Consider the following 19971-nt stretch of genomic DNA (forward strand, 5'->3'; position numbering starts at 1 on the left):
CCCTGTCCTTACCCTAAGCAATGCAGCCTACGCCTGCCGGTTCAGTCCCTGCTTGCTGGTGGCAGATGCGAGCATCTGGGCTACTTCTCCGCTGGGAGTTGCAGTCACGTGCATAATCTGTGAGTTTTATTTATTCATTTTTTTTCTCCCAGTTATATTGCCCTCTGAGATTCCAAAACTCCCCACAGACCCACCTGTGAGAGGGTTTCCTACTGTGTGTAAACTTCTCCTTGACAACTCCTCCCCAGGACAGGTCTCCATCCCTAACTCTTTTGTCTCTCTTTTTATCTTTTGTATTTTGTCCTACCACCTTTCGAAGAAAATGGGCTGCCTTTCTGGGTGCCTGGTGTCCTCTGCCAGAGTTCAGAAGTTGTTCTGTGGAATTTGCTCAGCGTTCAAATGATCTTTGATGAATTTGTGGGGGAGAAAGTGGTCTCTCCATTCTATTCCTCCGCCATCTTAGGACCACCGTCTGTTAATTTGCTACATTTAAGAAACCTCTATTTTTGTACATTGAAGAAACTCCAAATAACTGTAGTGTTTCAAGTCAGAAGGATTTTCAAGGGGAAATATGCCAAAAAAATATAGGCCTAAAGGATGAATGTAAGTTTAAGAAAGATATAAAGCAGAATAAAAAAGATCTACACACCCAATTAAATTAGGGATTTTATAACTTTCCACTATTTTTAGGAAACATGGTTGTCTAAAGGGAATGTTTTGAGAGTCCCTTGGACTGCAAGGAGATCCAACCAGTCCATTCTGAAGGAGATCAGACCTGGGATTTCTTTGGAAGAAATGCTAAAGCTGAAACTCCAGTACTTTGCCCACCTCATGCAAAGAGTTGACTCATTGGAAAAGACTGATCCTGGGAGGGATTGGAGGCAGGAGGAGAAGGGGACGACAGAGGATGAGATGGCTGGGTGGCATCACCGACTCGATGGATGTGAGTCTGAGTGAAATCCGGGAGTTGGTGATGGACAGGGAGGCCTGGCGTGCTGCGATTCATGGAGTGGCAAAGAGTTGGACACAACTGAGCGACTAAACTGAACTGAAAGGGAATGTCAGAAAATATATGATCTCATCCAATTCAATCAATAATTCTATTTAATTGACAAACATTTATTGAGAACTTATTACCAACCCCCCAAAAAAGTGCCAGGACTTATAATCAATCAGCTATATTTACAGGGAGTAAATACTAGTTAACCTTTGTTTTTCTATTATAACCATCCTTATATTTTGAACATGTTCCCATTCTTACAGATATATAATTTGGTCTCACATCTTTCCACCTTTTGCATCATACACACACACACACACACACACACACATACACACAATTTGTTGGATTTACACACAAATTGAAGAAACTGTGTGAAACCAAGGTGTAAGAGATAGGAAACTCCCATCTGGTCCCTGATCATCACCTATCCTTGGAGAGTTCAAACCTCATGTCTTGTGGTAATTGATCATCAGTACATTCCTGTCACTCCTCATGCCTTTTCACAAATCAGAACTCCCTACCAGACTCTGGATTCTCATAGTTAATTCCTTGACACTCTGAGAATATAAAAATGTATTTTCTTACTTCAACCAAGCATAAATGCGGGTACCTAGATGAAACTTTCTACAACCCTTATCTACCTAGACACACCATATAGTTATTTATTCTTTGTAGTCCTCTCTGGAAGGTATTTTCCAAAGAAGTAAGTCACAGGTAACTTCTACTCTCATACTCCAGAAACCTATTTACTGTATACTGTGCTCAGTCGCTTCAGTCAGTCTGACTCTGTGACCCTAACGGCTGTAGCCTGCCAGGCTTCTCTGTCCACAGGATTCTCCAAGGAAGAATACTGGAGTGGGTTGTCCTGTTCTTCTCCAGGAGATCTTCCCCACTCAGGGATTGAACCCATGCCACTTGTGTCTCCAGCATTGCAGGTGGATTCTTTACCCATTGAGCCACCTGGGAAGCCCATTTACTGTATATCAGCACTATGGAAAAGAAACTTGGCTCAAGAAAATGGTGCAAAGCCCCTTCCACAGGATAATTTAATGGAACTCTTTTTATTTGCCCTCCTAATTTTGACTTTTTTACAACCCAAATAACCTTTCTGTGTCTTGAGAAAACTTCCTTTTACAGTATACATTCTTATAGTTTGTGTCTGTGCTTGTGTGAGGTGTGTGATCCCATCTTCCATATCTCATGTTTCCAATAGCTTCCATAACATTCTAATGCTCAAGTTATTACTCATTGATACTCAGTACCGTCTTGTTGCCTCTTAAAATAAATCCATCTTCAGGACTTCCCTGGCAATCCAGTAGTTAAAAATCTACCTTGCAATGCAGGGGACATGAGTTTGACCCTGGTCAGGAAGCTAAGATCCCACATGTCTCATGGGCAATTAAGCCCATGTCACAACCAGAGAAGCCCAAGCACCACAACGAAAGATCTCATGCTGCAACCTAGACCTGACACAGCCAAAGAAATGAATAAATTTTTAAAATATTCTTTTAAAAAAGAAATCCATCATCTATATTTTGCTACACAGATCTCCTGAGAAATCTGAATTCATCATAGCTCTTATTTCCCTATGGATCTCAAAGATCTATCACTCTAGTAAGATTGCTCCCATCATATACACTGTCCCAGCTTCAGTCTTGTTAATGGAGCTTACAGGCTTCACACATATTTAATTTCCACCCAAATCTATAAACTTGCAAGATTCAACTCTAGACATGTGTCCTCCATAAAATTTTCCATCTTCATCACTCTTTGGTCAGGAAACTCTTAACAATGCATACATGATCTTTTGTTTTTGTAGTACTTTCTATTCTTACTATACTCTAGTTTAAATGCTCATGTATTACTGCATTAGAAGATTGTGACAGATAGACTCATGGCAGGCAGTTTTCAGCTGGATAAAATGCTATAAATAAATACTTAGCAAAATGAATGAAACATGTTTGCGGAGTTCTAAAGAGAGAATGAGAGTATGACTGTTTCAGAAATCTCTCTTTCTATCTTGACATGATAGATCCAAGTAAATTCAAATTTACCAATAAGCAAATATTAAATGTCTTTCTTTCTGCCATGTAGGCATTCTAGAGAATTTTAGTACTTCAAAAACTCAGTATGTTAATATAAAACTAATGCTCTGCCAACATCACTTGATTTTTAATTCTCTCATAATTCTTGACCCAACTGCCTTCCTTGGTGCAATGTTCTAATCCAATCTCTTGATAAAGACGTATTTATTCCCCAGTCTTTTATAAATAATTTCAGTTTGCTCTGGTTGTTTCTTCATATGTGATTTCTATTCTAATGCATTATTTAAAGTAAAAACATGTGTATGAGCCTATTTCTTTTGGTAATGTTATGTTCACTTGTTTGCAAACAGAGAAAAACAAGAACACAAGCATCACTTTTGTGTATTTTAAATAATCCACATTGCCAGAGGTCCCTTATGCTTACTAAAAAAAGGGTGTTTTTCAATAATCTGTTAGAGAGTATATTAAACAATGGATCACTAGATACAATTTTCTTCAATTATATATACTATACTTCCCTTTCTGATATTTGATATTTAAAGCATTGGTGACCATGAAACTTCAGTGGTGCATTATTTTATTGGGAAGTTTTTATTTCCCCTGGGATAATATCCTTTCTGGAAGCACATTCAGTATTATTTCTAAGGGTTGTTTTCATTCTTTCCTAGGGAGATCTCAACTAGGAAGTAAGCTCTGGGGGCATTTTCTCTTCAACTGCAGCTGAATCTATAGCACCTGGAGGAGTCCCTGGCATTCAATAAATATTTGTTAAAGAAATGAATGGCTACATCAGAAAAGAAAATGATTATTTTCTCTATGTACTTTATCTTTTCCTTCTTGGACCTTTCTTAAAAGTACCTAAACTTCTCCCTTTTTACCCCCTGACTGCACATCCCATTGATATCTTTAGGAACTAACTAACAGAAACAGTTTTAAACTGAACTTAGTGTTAGTAGAATACTAGTTGATGTAGACTGAGCAAATATTTATAGATATCAAGGAAATATTTATAAGTATTATGTAAACTTACTTCCCCTCCCCCTAACAACATTGCTTTTCTCTAGGTTTAGCAAGTTTGCAAAAACATAATAAAAATTAAGTTTTGAAAGCTATTTTCCTTTAAGAACCTAGGAGGGAAACAAATGTCCTCTCTTCTAAGTCTATGTCTATAGAACATTTAATGGTAGAAGGAGAAGAAAAGAAAAAGAGAGGGAGAAAAGAAAGAAGGAAGGAGGGAGGGAAGGAGACACGGAGGGAGAAATAAAGCCTAATATTCACTGTATCAAATTATGCTATTTATTTTTTAAAAAATCAGTTCTGTTTTAGATCATATTGATTTAAACAGCTAACGAGCTTACAGACATAAATATTTCACTTTATTTTTTTTTTTACTTTACAATATTGTACTGGTTTTGCCATACATCAACATGAATCCACCACGGGTGTACACATGTTCCCCATCCTGAACACCCCTCCCACCTCCCTCTCCATACCATCCCTCTGGGTCATCCCAGTGCAGCAGCCCCAAGCTTCCTGTATCCTGCATCGAACCTGGACTGGCGATTTGTTTCTTATATGATATTATACATGTTTTAATGCCATTCTCCCAAATCATCCCCCCACCCAACAGAGTCCAAAAGACTGTTCTATACATCTGGGTCTCTTTTGCTGTCTCACATACAGGGTTGTCATTACCATCTTTCTAAATTCCATATATATGCGTTAGTATACTGTATTGGTGTTTTTCCTTCTGGCTTACTTCACTCTGTATAATAGGCTCCAGTTTCATCCACCTCATTAAAAGTGATTCAAATGTATACTTTTTAATAAATATTTCACTTAAAACAGACTTTCACTATCAATATAAACACTTGTTCAGAAGGACTGTCATCACATAAAGATGACAGCCTCTGAGTAACTCTCCAAGAAAATCTCAAACTCTTAGAGCTGACTTTTTAAATTACACTCTACATTACTAAACCCCTTCTTCCATATGATTGGATTATTAACATTTAAGAAGCAAAGCCAATTCATATTTAACTTTTCTTGCAGAAGCTCACCATGTGGTAGTAATTCCTTGATAAGAACAAGGAAACTATGCACTTCCAGCTGTGATAGAAATGGGATTGGAAGAGAATTCCTCCCTCTGCTCACTTTTTCATTGTCCCCTCATCTTTTACTATAATAAATCATTTTAAAAGGCATGTTTTACACTATCACTTCTTATTTTACTTGATTTCAATTTTGGATGCATGTTAGTATTTTGAGATATAGTTTGAATTTTTACAGAAAGCTTTATTCAAAGGTAAATTTGTTTTTTAATGTTGAATCACATAACTTAAATTCTATCTCAAAGTACTAAAATTGTTCATATTTTGAATCTTGGGACATGAAGACATAAAATAGTAATATGAATGGTTTTGGAATTTTTGCTATATAATTAATATTCTAAAGGCCAGGACTCTTTAGATTTTGTATTTACTGTTTTTTTGTTTGTTTTTTTTGGAGGGGGACTGTGCTGTGCAGCATGTGGGATCTTAGTTCCCCAACCAGGGATTGAACCCACGCCCTGGCATTGGCAATGTAAAGTCTTAACCACTGGACTAACAGGGAAATTCCTATGTTTACTTTTTAAAGGTCATTTATTCAGAAGAATGGGCTTCCCTTGTGGCTCAGCTGGTAAAGAATTTGCCTGCAGTATAGGAGACCCCGGCTTGATTCCTGGATTGGAAAGATCCCTTGGAGAAGGGAAAGACTACCCACTCCAGTATTCTGGCCTGGAGAATTCCATGGACTGTAATCCATGGGTACACAAAGAGTTAGACACAACTGAGCGACCTTTACTCACTCACTCATACAGAAGAATGTGGACACCAGGCACATTAAAAATTATTGTATATTTTCAGATTAAAATAACTGGATTTTGAATCCACATGGAGAGAAACCATTATACTTGAATATACAAGAAGAAAACAATATTTTATAGTAAAGAAAGATTTTAAATAGTTTTTCATACAATATGTAAGATATATAAAATGTAACATATAATAGGTGCATATAACCAGACACAAATTTTGCTCTTGTTTTCATAATAATTGAGATCATATCCATAACCTTTCTGACCTTATTTTTCTCACTCCAAAATGCACCATGAAACTCTCTGCAGTTAACTAGGAGGAAGCTAAATAATATTTTTAATGCAGGATAATGTTCTATGGTGTGGATCCTCCTAGTTTATAAAACCATTCCCCTCTTGATAGGCATTATCTTTGTTTCCACTATATTTCTTTCCTCTTCTATTATTCAAGATATTTTCACATACTTCATTAAGCAGTGATGCTTTCATTTATCTGTATAATATATTCCTGTGAATAAAACTGGTAAACAAAGGTATGTGTATGTTTATTTTAATAATACTGACAAATTATCTCTAAAGCAACAGCATTAACACTCACTATTCCTAGTGGGCAAAATAATTAATTCTTCTTCACATCACTCACCAGTGATGAAAAATATAGGAATTTTTTGGACAGGTGTATGAATATAACATAATGTCTTCTTTTCTGAGTTTGGTTATGTGTGTGTATGTATATGCATGTTTCTTACCACATTTGAACCTTTTTTTTTTTTCACATTTGTTGATCAGTCAAGTCAAGATCTTTGCTACTTTTTTAAACACATTATCTTTCTCATCAGTATAAAAGTAAGATATATAACATGATGCACTTAATAATAATAAAAGAAAAATATAGATAACACTAAATGGTTAAATTGTGCTGTCACTTCAGTCATGTCTGACTCTTTACAGCCCTATGGACTGCAGCCTACTAGGCTCCTCTGTCCTTGGGATTCTCCAGATGAGACCTGAAGTGTGTTGCCATGCCCTTCTCCAGGGGATCTTCTCCACCCAGGGATCAAATCTGCATCTTTCATGTCTCCTGCTTTAGCAGGCATGTTCTTTACCACTAGCACCACTTGCTGCTGCTGCTGCTGCTGCTGCTAAGTCACTTCAGTCATGTCCAACTCTGTGCGACCCCAGAGACGGCAGCCCACCTGGCTCCCCCGTCCCTGGGATTCTCCAGGCAAGAACACTGGAGTGGGTTGCCATTTCCTTCTCCAATGCATGAAAGTGAAAAGTGAAAGTGAAGTTGCTCAGTCGTATCCGACTGTTAGCGACCTCATGGACTGTAGCCCACCAGGCTCCTCCATCCATGGGATTTTCCAGGCAAGAGTACTGGAGTAGGGTAAATGATACTTGACAAAATTCAGCAATCATTTCCAATAAAACCTAAATAAAATTTTAACAGAAACAAAATTTGTAACTACAACAAAGACTACTTTACCACTTCCCAATAGGACCCATTATAATAAACAAATAAACACTAAAATCTTTCCAGTTAGACAGGGATGAACGCCAGCACAATAGTTGCCTTGAAAGCTTTAACAAAAACAAATATCCAATAAAATTAAACAACTAACATAAGCACCAGAAGAGACATTATCCTGTTTGGATAGTAGAAAATCCAAGATATGAAATGTTCAAACAAAATTAATAAAATACTTTGCTAAGGTACAATATAAACATGCAAAACCAAATAGCTTTCTCTATTTTAGCAATAAATACCAACAAATGAAAACACAGGGATAATCTCTTTTTGAAAGCAAAATCAAAAAAATATATTTAATAATAAACATGTCAAGGAAGAACAATATAAGTAAAACTATAAAATGTTATTAAAAGAAATAAAAGAAGATCTGAACAAATGGAAACTCATACCATCTTCCTGGTGAGAAAGAGAAAAGCAGTCCTGTGACACCTGGGAGCTGACCTGGCCCTCACATGTACTCTTGTCAAAGATGCCTGGTTTCATTGAGTAACACCATCAAACAAGGCTACTTTATCACCAGGACGAATAAAAAAATACTACCTAATCAGGTCTGAACACAGACAAAAATGTGAATATTATCCAAATAACAAAACTAGTCCACACCCTATATCCTGGTTAAAATGAGTGCCTACTTCTTCTTTACCAATTACACCTCTAGCTTCACGACATTCTTCCTGCCTTCTAGATGGTATTATTACCTCCCCACCTCCCCCCACTAACTGCAGAGTCACCTCTGCCATCTTACAGGATCCAATCCAGAACAAAGCCCAACTGACTTTCTTAAATCCTCTCCAAAATCATTTAACAAAACCTGAACCCTATCTTCCCCGGTGCCTCCGATGATAACATTCTTCCTGCCTTCTAGATGGTATTATTACCTCCCCACCTCCCCCCACTAACTGCAGAGTCACCTCTGCCATCTTACAGGATCCAATCCAGAACAAAGCCCAACTGACTTTCTTAAATCCTCTCCAAAATCATTTAACAAAACCTGAACCCTATCTTCCCCGGTGCCTCCGATGATAACATTCTTCCTGCCTTCTAGATGGTATTATTACCTCCCCACCTCCCCCCACTAACTGCAGAGTCACCTCTGCCATCTTACAGGATCCAATCCAGAACAAAGCCCAACTGACTTTCTTAAATCCTCTCCAAAATCATTTAACAAAACCTGAACCCTATCTTCCCCGGTGCCTCCGATGATAAAGGGTCTGCTTACAACGTGGGAGACTTGGGTTCAATCCCTGGGTCAGGAAGATCCTCTGAAGAAGGAAATGGCAACCCACTCCAGTATTCTTGCCTGGAAAATTCCATGGATGGAGGAGCGTGGTAGGCTACAGTCCATGAGGTTGTAAAGAGTCGGACACGACTGAGTGACTTCACTTCATTAAAGCCTATCTTGGCTTCTCAAGTGGTACTAGTGGTAAGAACCCACCTGTCAAGGTAGAAGACATAAGAGACATGGGTTCGATCCCTGGGTCAGGAAGATTCCCTGAGAAGAGCATGGCAACCCACTCCAGTAGTCCTGCCTGGAGAATTCCGCAGACAGAGGAGCCTAGTGAGTTGCAGTCCATAGGGTCACAGTCAGACAGGACTGAAGCGAATTAGGACACAAACCCTATAAGGGTCCTTTTTAATACTCTGAGACACCTTACGGTTTTCCATGATGTGTGTTCTCCTTCATCTCAAAATACAATAAAGCCAACCTGCTCAACAACAGGCTGTTTGTTTCTAGTGGCCCTGGGCTGGGTGGGCATTGACATTGAATGGAATGATTCAGAGCACAACCTATCAATTCTCCTAAAATTAATGCTCATTTTAATGTTTAAATCATTTACAATTAGTCCCCACTTTGTGTGTGTTGTGGATTGAGATTTGCTTAAAATGATCTCCAACTTCATATAGATATATTAATGACAGAATAATACTAGAGTGATTTGCCATGCCCCCAGATAATCACGATGGTGTGATCACTCACCTAGAGCCAGACATCCTGGAATGAGAAGTCAAGTGGGCCTTAGAAAGCATCACTATGAACAAAGCTAGTGGAGGTGATAGAATTCCAGTTGAGCTATTCCAAATCCTGAAAGATGATGCTTTGAAAGTGCTGCACTCAATATGCCAGCAAATTTGGAAAACTCAGCAGTGGCCACAGGACTGGAAAAGGTCAGTTTTCATTCCAATCCCAAAGAAAGGCAATGCCAAAGAATGCTCAAACTACCACACAATTGCACTCATCTCACACGCTAGTAAAGTAATGCTCAAAATTCTCCAAGCCAGGCTTCAGCAATATGTGAACCATGAAATTCCTGATGTTCAAGCTGGTTTTAGAAAAGGCAGAGGAACCAGAGATCAAATTGCCAACATCCGCTAGATCATGGAAAAAGCAAGAGAGTTCCAAAAAAACATCTATTCCTGCTTTATTGACTATGACAAAGCCTTTGACTGTGTGGATTACAGTAAACTGTGGAAAATTCTGAAAGAGATGGGAATACCAGACCACCTGACCTGCCTCTTGAGAAATCTGTATGCAGGTCAGGAAGCAACAGTTAGAACTGGACGTGGATCAACAGACTGGTTCCAAATAGGAAAAGGAGTACATCAAGGCTGCATATTGTCATCCTGCTTATTTAACTTATATGCAGAGTACATCATGAGAGATGCTGGACTGGAAGAAACACAAGCTGGAATCAAGATTGCCAGAAGAAATATCAATAACCTCAGATACGCAGATGACACCACCCTTACAGCAGAAAGTGAAGAGGAACTCAAAAGCCTCTTAATGAAAGTGAAAGTGGAGAGTGAAAAAGTTGGCTTAAAGCTCATCATTCAGAAAACGAAGATCATGGCATCTGGCCCCACCACTTCATGGGAAATAGATGGGGAAACAGTGGAAACAGTGTCAGACTTTATTTTTTGGGCTCCAAAATCACTGCAGATGGTGACTGCAGCCATGAAATTAAAAGACACTTACTCCTTGGAAGGAAAGTTATGACCAACCTAGATAGCATATTCAAAAGCAGAGACGTTACTTTGCCAACATAGGTCTGTCTAGTCAAGGCTATGGTTTTTCCAGTGGTCATGTATGGATGTGAGAGTTGGACTGTGAAGAAGGCTGGGGGCCAAAGAATTGATGCTTTTGAACTGTGGTGTTGGAGAAGACTCTTGAGAGTCCCTTGGACTGCAAGGAGATCCAACCAGTCCATTCTAAAGGAGATCAGCCCTGGGATTTCTTTGGAAGAAATGCTAAAGCTGAAACTCCAGTACTTTGGCCACCTCATTCGAAGAGTTGACTCATTGGAAAAGACTCTGATGCTGGGAGGGATTGGGGGCAGGAGGAGAAGGGGACGACAGAGGATGAGATGGCTGGATGGCATCACTGACTCGATGGACGTGAGTCTGAGTGAACTCCGGGAGTTGGTGATGGACAGGGAGGCCTGGCGTGCTGCGATTCATGGGGTCGCAAAGAGTTGGACATGACTGAGCGACTGATCTGATTTGATCTGATGATTTCATCCAATAGGTATTGGTATGAAAATAGATCAGTCAATGGACTTAAGTGTAATATCAAGAAATATACTCATTATTATTCATAAATATTGATTTCCAGAGATTATTATTTCCATCAGAGAAAATTGCTTTAAACTTCTGGAAAACAATATATAGCACTTTGTAAGTTATTATCACCTTATATATTTTAATCAAGTTATTTGATATATTAAATGTTTCACTCAATGTAAATACTGTTGCTCTATCAAAATGATGTAAATTCTATTTTTTCAGCTGCATATTACATATAAATCATGCTTTATGCATGGGAAATTACAATTCTGGTGTATTCACTAGAAGTGCTAGCAATGTTTTTAAACACTGGAAAATAGTGTCCAGCATGAAAATATAAACTCACTGTTATCATACAAGCAAAGCAGAATCTTTTGTTCCAGGTAACACACAAACTTCCCAAGAAAGATTTCATCTATGAAATTTTCTCTGTAAGGCCAAAGTGTCATACTTTTAAAGTCCATTACAGATTTCCATATGAATCTCATATCTAATGTCTCTTTCCTAAGCCTGCCTTATCTCTGGGAAGTAAATTTCTTGCCCCTGCTCTGTTATAATTTATCTTAAATTCTTTAATTCTTTTTCAGCTGGTCTCCTTAATCCTCTTAATTACAGCTTCTTCAAAGCTCATCCTTATGTACTCTACTTGCACTATTATCAGATCATTTCATTATCAATTATCTGTAAAATTAGTTCTTAAATTATTCTTGGTTTTTAATAACTTATTGTTCTCACCCATCAACCTTTCCAATTCTAAGGTAGTATTTTTAGATACATTTCTTATTCTCTTTCTCAGAGCCATTAATCAAAGACCACACTGATTTTTTTTTTCTTACAAATAATGTGAAGTGCCCTGCCTCTTCTCAGAGTGCAAGACTAAAAACAGTGTTTCTCAAAGTTAGTGGGCCTGGGAATCACATGAGATGTTTGTCATAGATGTAAATTTCCACTTCTGTTTCTATAAATTCTAACTGGAAAGCCTATGGTGGGACTCAAGAATCTGTAAATTTTTTTCTGAAACCTATGTTTTTTTCTTAACTTTTTCCTAGTTTCATTGAGATATAACTACATATAACAAGAAATTTATATTTTAAATAAGGATCTTACATGATTCTGATATGGGACATATATGAACAATTCTTAAGAAATCCAAAAGGAAAGGAAGATGGTTTCCACTGAGGAGTCCTTAAGTCCCACGTTCTGACAGACTCTACAATATTATCCCTGGAAGCATTTCAGTGTTTCAGTCAATAGTTGAAAGAATCTAGAGCTGCTTCTAAGCAAGACATTGACATAGTACAGTTAGTGATAAGGAGACATGGAGGTCACATGAGCTCAAACAATTGTTTTCATATCACTAAGCTTCAGTTTCTTTCTCTGTAATATGAAGATATTATCTATCCCATAGGGAAATTGTGAGGATTAAATGAGACGACATATAAAATGTTTATCTCAGACTCTAATACAGCACAAGTGCAAAGTAAATATCAGCTCATATTTTTCTACTGGGAACTTTTCACACTTTTCTTGGATGTTTTCATTCTTAATAACTGTTTACATTTCTAAAAGAGAATATCTTGAGTGGAATATCTTGCACAGTGTTGGAATTCTGCGGGTGCTTAAATGATTATTAGATAAGAATCTTAACAACAACAAAAAAATACTTTGTTTTCCTCGTGTGTTTCATTTTTCCTTTGTTTGAGGTGATGAAAATTCTCAGAGACCTGAGAGGAAAATATTAAAAGGGTAGTATCCATTGAGAAAGAAGACACCTCTCTCAGGTCACTATATTATACTGACCCTTCCTTATTTCCTAATATGGTACCCCAAAGTCCCAGAGAAAAACATTTTCTTCTGTTGGAAACATAATAGCATCACAAGAAATAGCCATGGATCTGTTTGTTCTGAGTAACATAAATATTTCATATTTCCTATAAGGTTTGAAAAGGGAAACAAAAAAAGAGCTGTAAAATGTTATCTCATTGAAAGTCTTATCAGAGAAGACTGCCTTGATACACTGAAAAAAAAATCACTGGTTGATTGTGGCCCTAAAAAAGAGAGCCAGGACAATCTCTTAATTTCAATTAGCACCCCACCAAAGGAATTTTACAATTCACTTTCTATCTAGGGAGCAAAGAATTAAATACTCATGTTTAGAGAGACCAGTTGTTGTTGTTCCGTCACTAAGTCATGTCCAACTCTTTCCAACCCCAAGGACTGCAGCACGCCAGGCTCCTCTGTCCTCCACTACTTCCTAGAGTTTGTTCAAATTCATGTCTATTAGTCAGCCATGCTATTTAACCATCTCATCCTCTGTCACCCTCTTCTTCTGCCTTCAATCTTTCCCAACCTAGGGTCTTTTCCAATGAGTCAGCTCTTCACATCAGGTGGCCAAAGTATTGGAGCTTAACTTACAGAGGAAGCCCCATTGGCAGTGGGAAGGGCTGAGGGAAGAATATCTATTCTAGTCTAGTTGGTAAAGAAAATCCAATATGGCTAGTTTCCATACTAAAAAAAAAAAAAACTACTTATTAAAAGACATTAGGTAGCTCATAAAATCTCAGAGCTGGTGAACATATTTCTGAAATTATTCCCACACGTGTGACACACCATGGCCATACAAATGTACAACATCTGACCTAAAACATCCCTGCCTAAGTCAGAAATCCTCACATCTAAACTCCAGAACATTCGCTACTGCCACCCAGGGAACTGTGTACCTTCACCATTATGCTTGTCAGAACACTATCACCCTAGGCCAATCCACGTCTCTATAAATGACCCAATTTTGTTTTTTTACAGTTGAATAATATTCCATATAAGTCAGAAAGAGAAAAACCAATTCATATATTAACACATATATGTGGATCTAGAAAATGGTATAGATGATCTTATTTGCAAAACAGAAACAGAGATCCAGATGTAGAGAACAAATGTATAGACACCAAGGGGAAGAAGGGGTGGGATGAACTGGGAGATTGGGATTGATGGTTGGCCTCAGTGCTTTTCCTGTGGCTCAGACGGTAAAGGATCTGCCTGCAATGCAGGCGACCTGGGTTTGATCCCAGGGTCAGGAAGATCTCCTGGAGAAGGGAATGGCAACCCACTCCAGTATCCTAGCCTGGAGAATTTCATTGACAGAGGAACCTGGCAGACTACAGTTCATGGAGTCGCAAAGAGTTGAACACAACTGAGTGATTAACACTATATACCCTGCTGCTGCTGCTACTGCTAAGTCGCTTCAGTCGTGTCCGACTCTGTGTGACCCCATAGATGGCAGCCCACCAAGCTCCCCCATCCCTGGGATTCTCCAGGCAAGAACACTGGCGTGGGTTGCCATTTCCTTCTCCAATGCATGAAAGTGAAAGGTGAAAGTGAAGTCGCTCAGTCGTGTCCGACTCTTAACGACCCCATGGACTGCAGCCTACCAGGCTCCTCTGTCCATGGGATTTTCCAGGCAAGAGTACTGGAGTGGGGTGCAATTGCCTTCTCAGACTATATACCCTACTAGGTACAAAACAGATAACTAATGAGAACCTGCTGTATAGCTCAAAGAACTCTACTCAGTGTTCTGTGATGACCTAAATGGTAAGGAAATCCAAAAAAGAGGAGACATATATATACATAATGGCTGATTCGATGTGCTGTAAGCAGAAACTAACACAACATTGTAAAGCAACTGTACTCCAATAAAAATTAACTAAAAAAAAAAAAGAACACTATCTCCCCCTAAGAGGCTACCTTGCAATGTTGCTGATTTGAGGCCACATCTGATTGTAAAACAACTGTCAGCTACCTACACCCTAGTCACAAGGGCATCTAAGGATGTGCATTTTCAGAAGGTAGAAGTCAATGTCAGAGTAACAAGATAAAAGAGAATGTTCAATGATGGTGACTGGTTGTAAACAACCATCCACTATAGGAATATTAATAGTATTTTTCTGTTCATATAGCAGGGAGTCTGTGTAGTCTTTCTGAGCTATATAGAATTCCATAGCAATTAAAAGAGAAAATTAATAGTCAATCTCCCTTTCTTAACCAAATATTTACTGCTTTTATTCCTCTACCTGCCCACAGAAAGTAGTATCAGATGAATTATATATATTTATCATGTTTTGAAAGCATTTTGCTATTCCTCTTAACTTGTTCATCCATTTTTAATTATTTCAATTAATCCTTACATTTTGAATTAATTGTAGATTGTATATTGTACAACATCATGAATCAAAAGCAATTATTGAACAAAATCTCCTATTCGGAAAATAACTATTCAAATGGTTTCTGAAAAGAATTGTAGAATAGTGGTATACATTTCCATATTTTATTCATAATCACAATATAATTCTATACTTCATAAGATCAGGTCCATGCTGTGTTATTTCATTTTTACATTTAATTTTATTTATTTATGGCTGCACTAGGTCTTCTTGATGTGCAGGTTTTTCTCTAGTTGCAGTGAGCGAGGGCTACTCTGTAGTTGCGGTGCTTGGGCTTCTCATTATGATGGCTTCTCCTGCTGCAGAGCACGGGCTCTAGAGCTTCAGTAGTTGCAGCATGTGGGCTCAGTTGTTGCAGTTCCCAGGTTCTAGAGCCCAGGCTCGGTAGTTGTGGCACACAGGCTTAGTCGCTCTGCAGAATGTGGAATTTTCCTGGATCAGGGATCGAACCCATGTCTCTTGCATTGGCAAGTGGACTCTTTACCACTAAGCCACCAAAGAAGCTCCATTCTGTGTTATTTCTGATTTAAATCAAACTACCTTAGTTGAAAAGAAATTTATCATAATTAGTTTATAATAAACCAATCTCTGCTGTCATTTTACAAGTTATAATTTAGTCTCATATACTCATTACTCTTCTAAACTGACTAGTTAAAAATCTTCAAATTCTAATATTCCCTCAATATAACTCTGGTTTAGTCAAATGTCGGGGTGATTTGCAAAACTATCGTCTCACATACAGGATCATAATGAGGATTAGTATTTCATCTCATCAAGTCAGCTTGCTGTTCCGGCACCTTTTGCCTTTAACTGTTGATGTGCAAATGAGATCAAAGAAAGCAGGAGAATCTGAGTTAATCACTCTGTTTTGTCAAAAAATGTTCCACACATTCACACACACAACATTTAATTTAAAAGGCCTTTGATGGAATATTTTATGGAACTGTTGGTTGAGTTAAAAGCTGTCCATACATTAGGTTTGCATCAATGCTTAGCACCTCTTTACCATTTGATCTTTGGGGGATCCAACTCAAAACCAAGATTACGTATGTTTAGGGCTTCCCTGGTGGCTCAGTATTACGGAATCTACCTGCCAATACAGGACACACAGGTTCAATCCCTAATCTGGGATGACCCCACACACCACAGAGCAACTAAGCCCGCGTACCACAACTACAGAGCCTGTCCTCTAGAGCCCAGGAGCCGCAACTACTGAAGCCTGTGCACACTACAGCCCCTGCTGCACGAGAGAAGCCACTACAATGAGAAGCCTTGTTCAACAACAAGAGTAGCCCCTGCTCTCTGCAACTAGACAAAAGCTTGTGCAGCAATGAAGACCCCACACAGCCAAAAACAAATAAATAAAATTATTTTTAAACATTACATGTTTAGCATTAATAGTATTTACCCTGAGAATAGAAAGAAAAACAAGCCAATTTCACGAGTTTCCAAAATCCTACTTATAAAATAATTGTAATGTGTAGGGCATTTGCCTAAAAAGGTGAGATAAAATCTTTGTAGCTGTCTTCTGAGCCTGAACTTTTCCTTAGATGTGAAATATTGATGTGTTTGTTAAGACTCAAAGGGATTAAAAGTAATTTGCATCTGATAACTTTGTTTCTCATGGTAATTATGTATCTAGAAAAATGAAAGTATGCAGTTTCTGACAAGCTAGGCATTGGCTTCGAAAAAGAAAGAATCATATTTTAATTAATAAGTGATGTTAAAAGGAAAACAACATTTGACTATTGAGCTGCTTATATAAAGAAAAATCAACAAATAGATTAATAGAAAAAGTCACTCCAACTAGTTTGGGGACCTGGGTTCGGGAACAACAACAACAACAAAGACATGATTGACATTTTAACTCTTAGTTAATTGTTTTGGCACAGTATTCACACACCATGGCTCCATTGTTTTTCTGGCACTAGTAAAGAGCAATTCTTTACCACCACCTTACCCAGGTGAAAAACAATGCAAAATAAACAAAGAAATAATGAAAAGTCTTTTCATATCATTATTACAAATTTATAAGTACACGTGATGTCAGGTTTGTTTATATGCCAATTTCCTCTAACAGTTCTGAGCAATTGGAAATTGAAACCAAATAGATAAATTGAAAACCTCAAAGCTTAGTGGAAATGGAGCTGGACAGAAGCAAGATCAGATGACAACAAAGATTAAGTACAAAGCAAGACCTGCCATGTTTAATGTGTAAGAAGATAAGTGTTAGTCCCTCAGTTGTATGTGACTCTTTGCAATCCCATAGACTGTAGTCTGCCAGGCTCCTCTGTCCATGGAATTCTCCAGGCAAGAAAACTGGAGTGGATAGCTATTTCCTTCTCCAGAGGATCTTCCCAACCCACGGATCGAACTCCAGTCTCCTCCATCCTCCATTGCAGGAAGATTCTTTCCCTGGTCTGAGCCACCAGAGAAGCTCCATAGGAAGAAGGGTTAATAGCTAATCCTTTATTTGAAATAGGACACAGGAAGACTTCGGCAAAAAAAAAGAAAATCATAATTGTTAGTAAACAACAGGATGTAAGTTGGTCATTCGAGGGGCTTGAATCCTGTCTCTACCACTTCCCAGCTAGGAGACTCTGAGAAAACTGCATTAACTTAGCTTCCGTTTCTTCATCAGTAAAATGAGGTAAATCCTAAAATCTACCTCACAGATAGGTGTTAGGATTAAATCTCCTTCAGTGGAAAAGGCCCAGTTTTTTGTTTTTTTTTTTCTGAGATAAGCATAATTCATCCAAATACTGAATTCATGTGAAAGAAAAGAAAAATGAAGATAAAGAGTCAAAGAATAGTACTCACGAATTAACTGAACTTGAAGGTGCACATAATACATGGAGCATACCCTAACAGAAATAGCCTATTTAAAAGATATTTCTATAGGGACCCTAACTTCTCTGATTTTATCTACTCTAATGTAACCATCGAACCATATTTCCCAAATCCAAGTATCCATATGCTAGGAGACCTAAACTGATTTCCAATTCTGATTTTTAGGAACAAAGATTTTTGTTTTTACTTTTTTAAGAATAAAATGATAATAATGTAGTTTAGTCGTTAAGTCATGTCCAACTCTTTTGTGACCCATGGACTATAGCCCAGCAGGCTCCTCTGTGCATGAGATTTTCCAAAATCCCATCTCTTTCCAAGAATACCGGAGTGGGTAGCCATTTCCTTCTCCAGGGAATCATCCCCATGCAGGGATCAAACCTGCATCTCCTGCATTAGCAGGGCGATTCTTTACCACTGAGCCACCATGGAAGACCCAATAATGTAGTAAACATATACCTTTCATTGTATAGTGATAAAAAAATTATTTTATTTAAAGTATTAGAGATACCAAGAGTTCTAATGACAATGTTTAGCTTCTAATGCCGTCCAGTAATCTTAAGTTAAGTTACAGTTTAACAATAAGCCCATGTGAAGTCATATCCAAACAGGTCTATTTTCCATTTATCTCACATGCAGCCAGCCACCTTCCTGGTAATTGTTTGGAGACAGCCTATCAATTACTCCTGCTATTTTATGTTAAGGACTCAGATTTTAGAAACTACATTCCAGGCAAAAGCCCTGGGACCAGGAATGGCAAAACGCAAGATGGGTGATTACCTAAAACATCATTTCACCTAAGAAAAGATCCTGAAGAGTTCTGTGTGAGCTCTACTTTGAGTGAGCACTCAGATAATTTAGTTTGATAAATCTTGGCATTTACAACTATATCAATACATAGTAAATCTTTCCCTTCCATATCATCTTAAAAATGGTAGCTGTTATCTCTGTCACCTTGTTTGTATTCTGCTGAGCTCTGTCCAATTTGATCCTTATCTGTATGCTCTCCGACACAATAGAGTGATTAGAATGGAGATATTCAGCTCTCTTTGTCTGAAAGAATCTCTATCAGTTTGGAACACGAGCAAAAAAACTGATTTACAATTGGACAGAAGTATTTTTGGCATAATGTTTCATGGTAACAGTTTAAAATATCAGCTTCTGTGACAACACTCACAGATATTCCTGTTTTAATCCCAATAGAGAGAAGACTTTACAAACACACTGAGGTGTCAGGGTTTTCACAGGAAAATACTGATATTCTGTACTTCTACACAAAATATTCTGCACTTTCCCCCAAAAACAATGCATGCTCCTATTCTCAATAATACTGTTCATATTCCTGCTAGGTGGTTATTCATAGTAACAACTAACAATTGTTTAGAGACCTGTGGGGGAAAACGTATGTACTAGACATCAAATTTAAGTTGTCATTTTTACACTTGAGAGTCTTAAAATTTTCTAATTTAGCATAATATCTATGTGTAATAGAATGGCTCCTACTACTTAAATTGAAGAAAGTAGGGAAAACCATTAGACCATTCAGGTATGACCTAAATCAAATCCGTTATGATTAAACAGTGGAACTGAGAAATACATTTAAGGGCCTAGATCTGATAGATAGAGTCCCTGATAAACTATGGAATGAGGTTCGTGACATTGTACAGGAGAAAAGGATCAAGACCATTCCCATAGAAAAGAAATGCAAAAAAGCAAAATGGCTATCTGGGGAGGCCTTACAAATAGCTGTGAAAAGAAGAGAAGTAAAAAGCAAAGGAGAAAAGGAAAGATATAAACAACTGAATGGAGAGTTCCAAAGAATAGCAAGAAGAGATAAGAAAGCCTTCTTCAGCGATCAATGCAAAGACATAGAGGAAAACAACAGAATGGGAAAGACTAGGGACCTCTTC

Source organism: Bison bison, unplaced genomic scaffold (genome assembly GCF_000754665.1).
Source record: "Bison bison bison isolate TAMUID 2011002044 unplaced genomic scaffold, Bison_UMD1.0 scf7180017864471, whole genome shotgun sequence".
Lineage (NCBI taxonomy): Eukaryota > Metazoa > Chordata > Mammalia > Artiodactyla > Bovidae > Bison > Bison bison.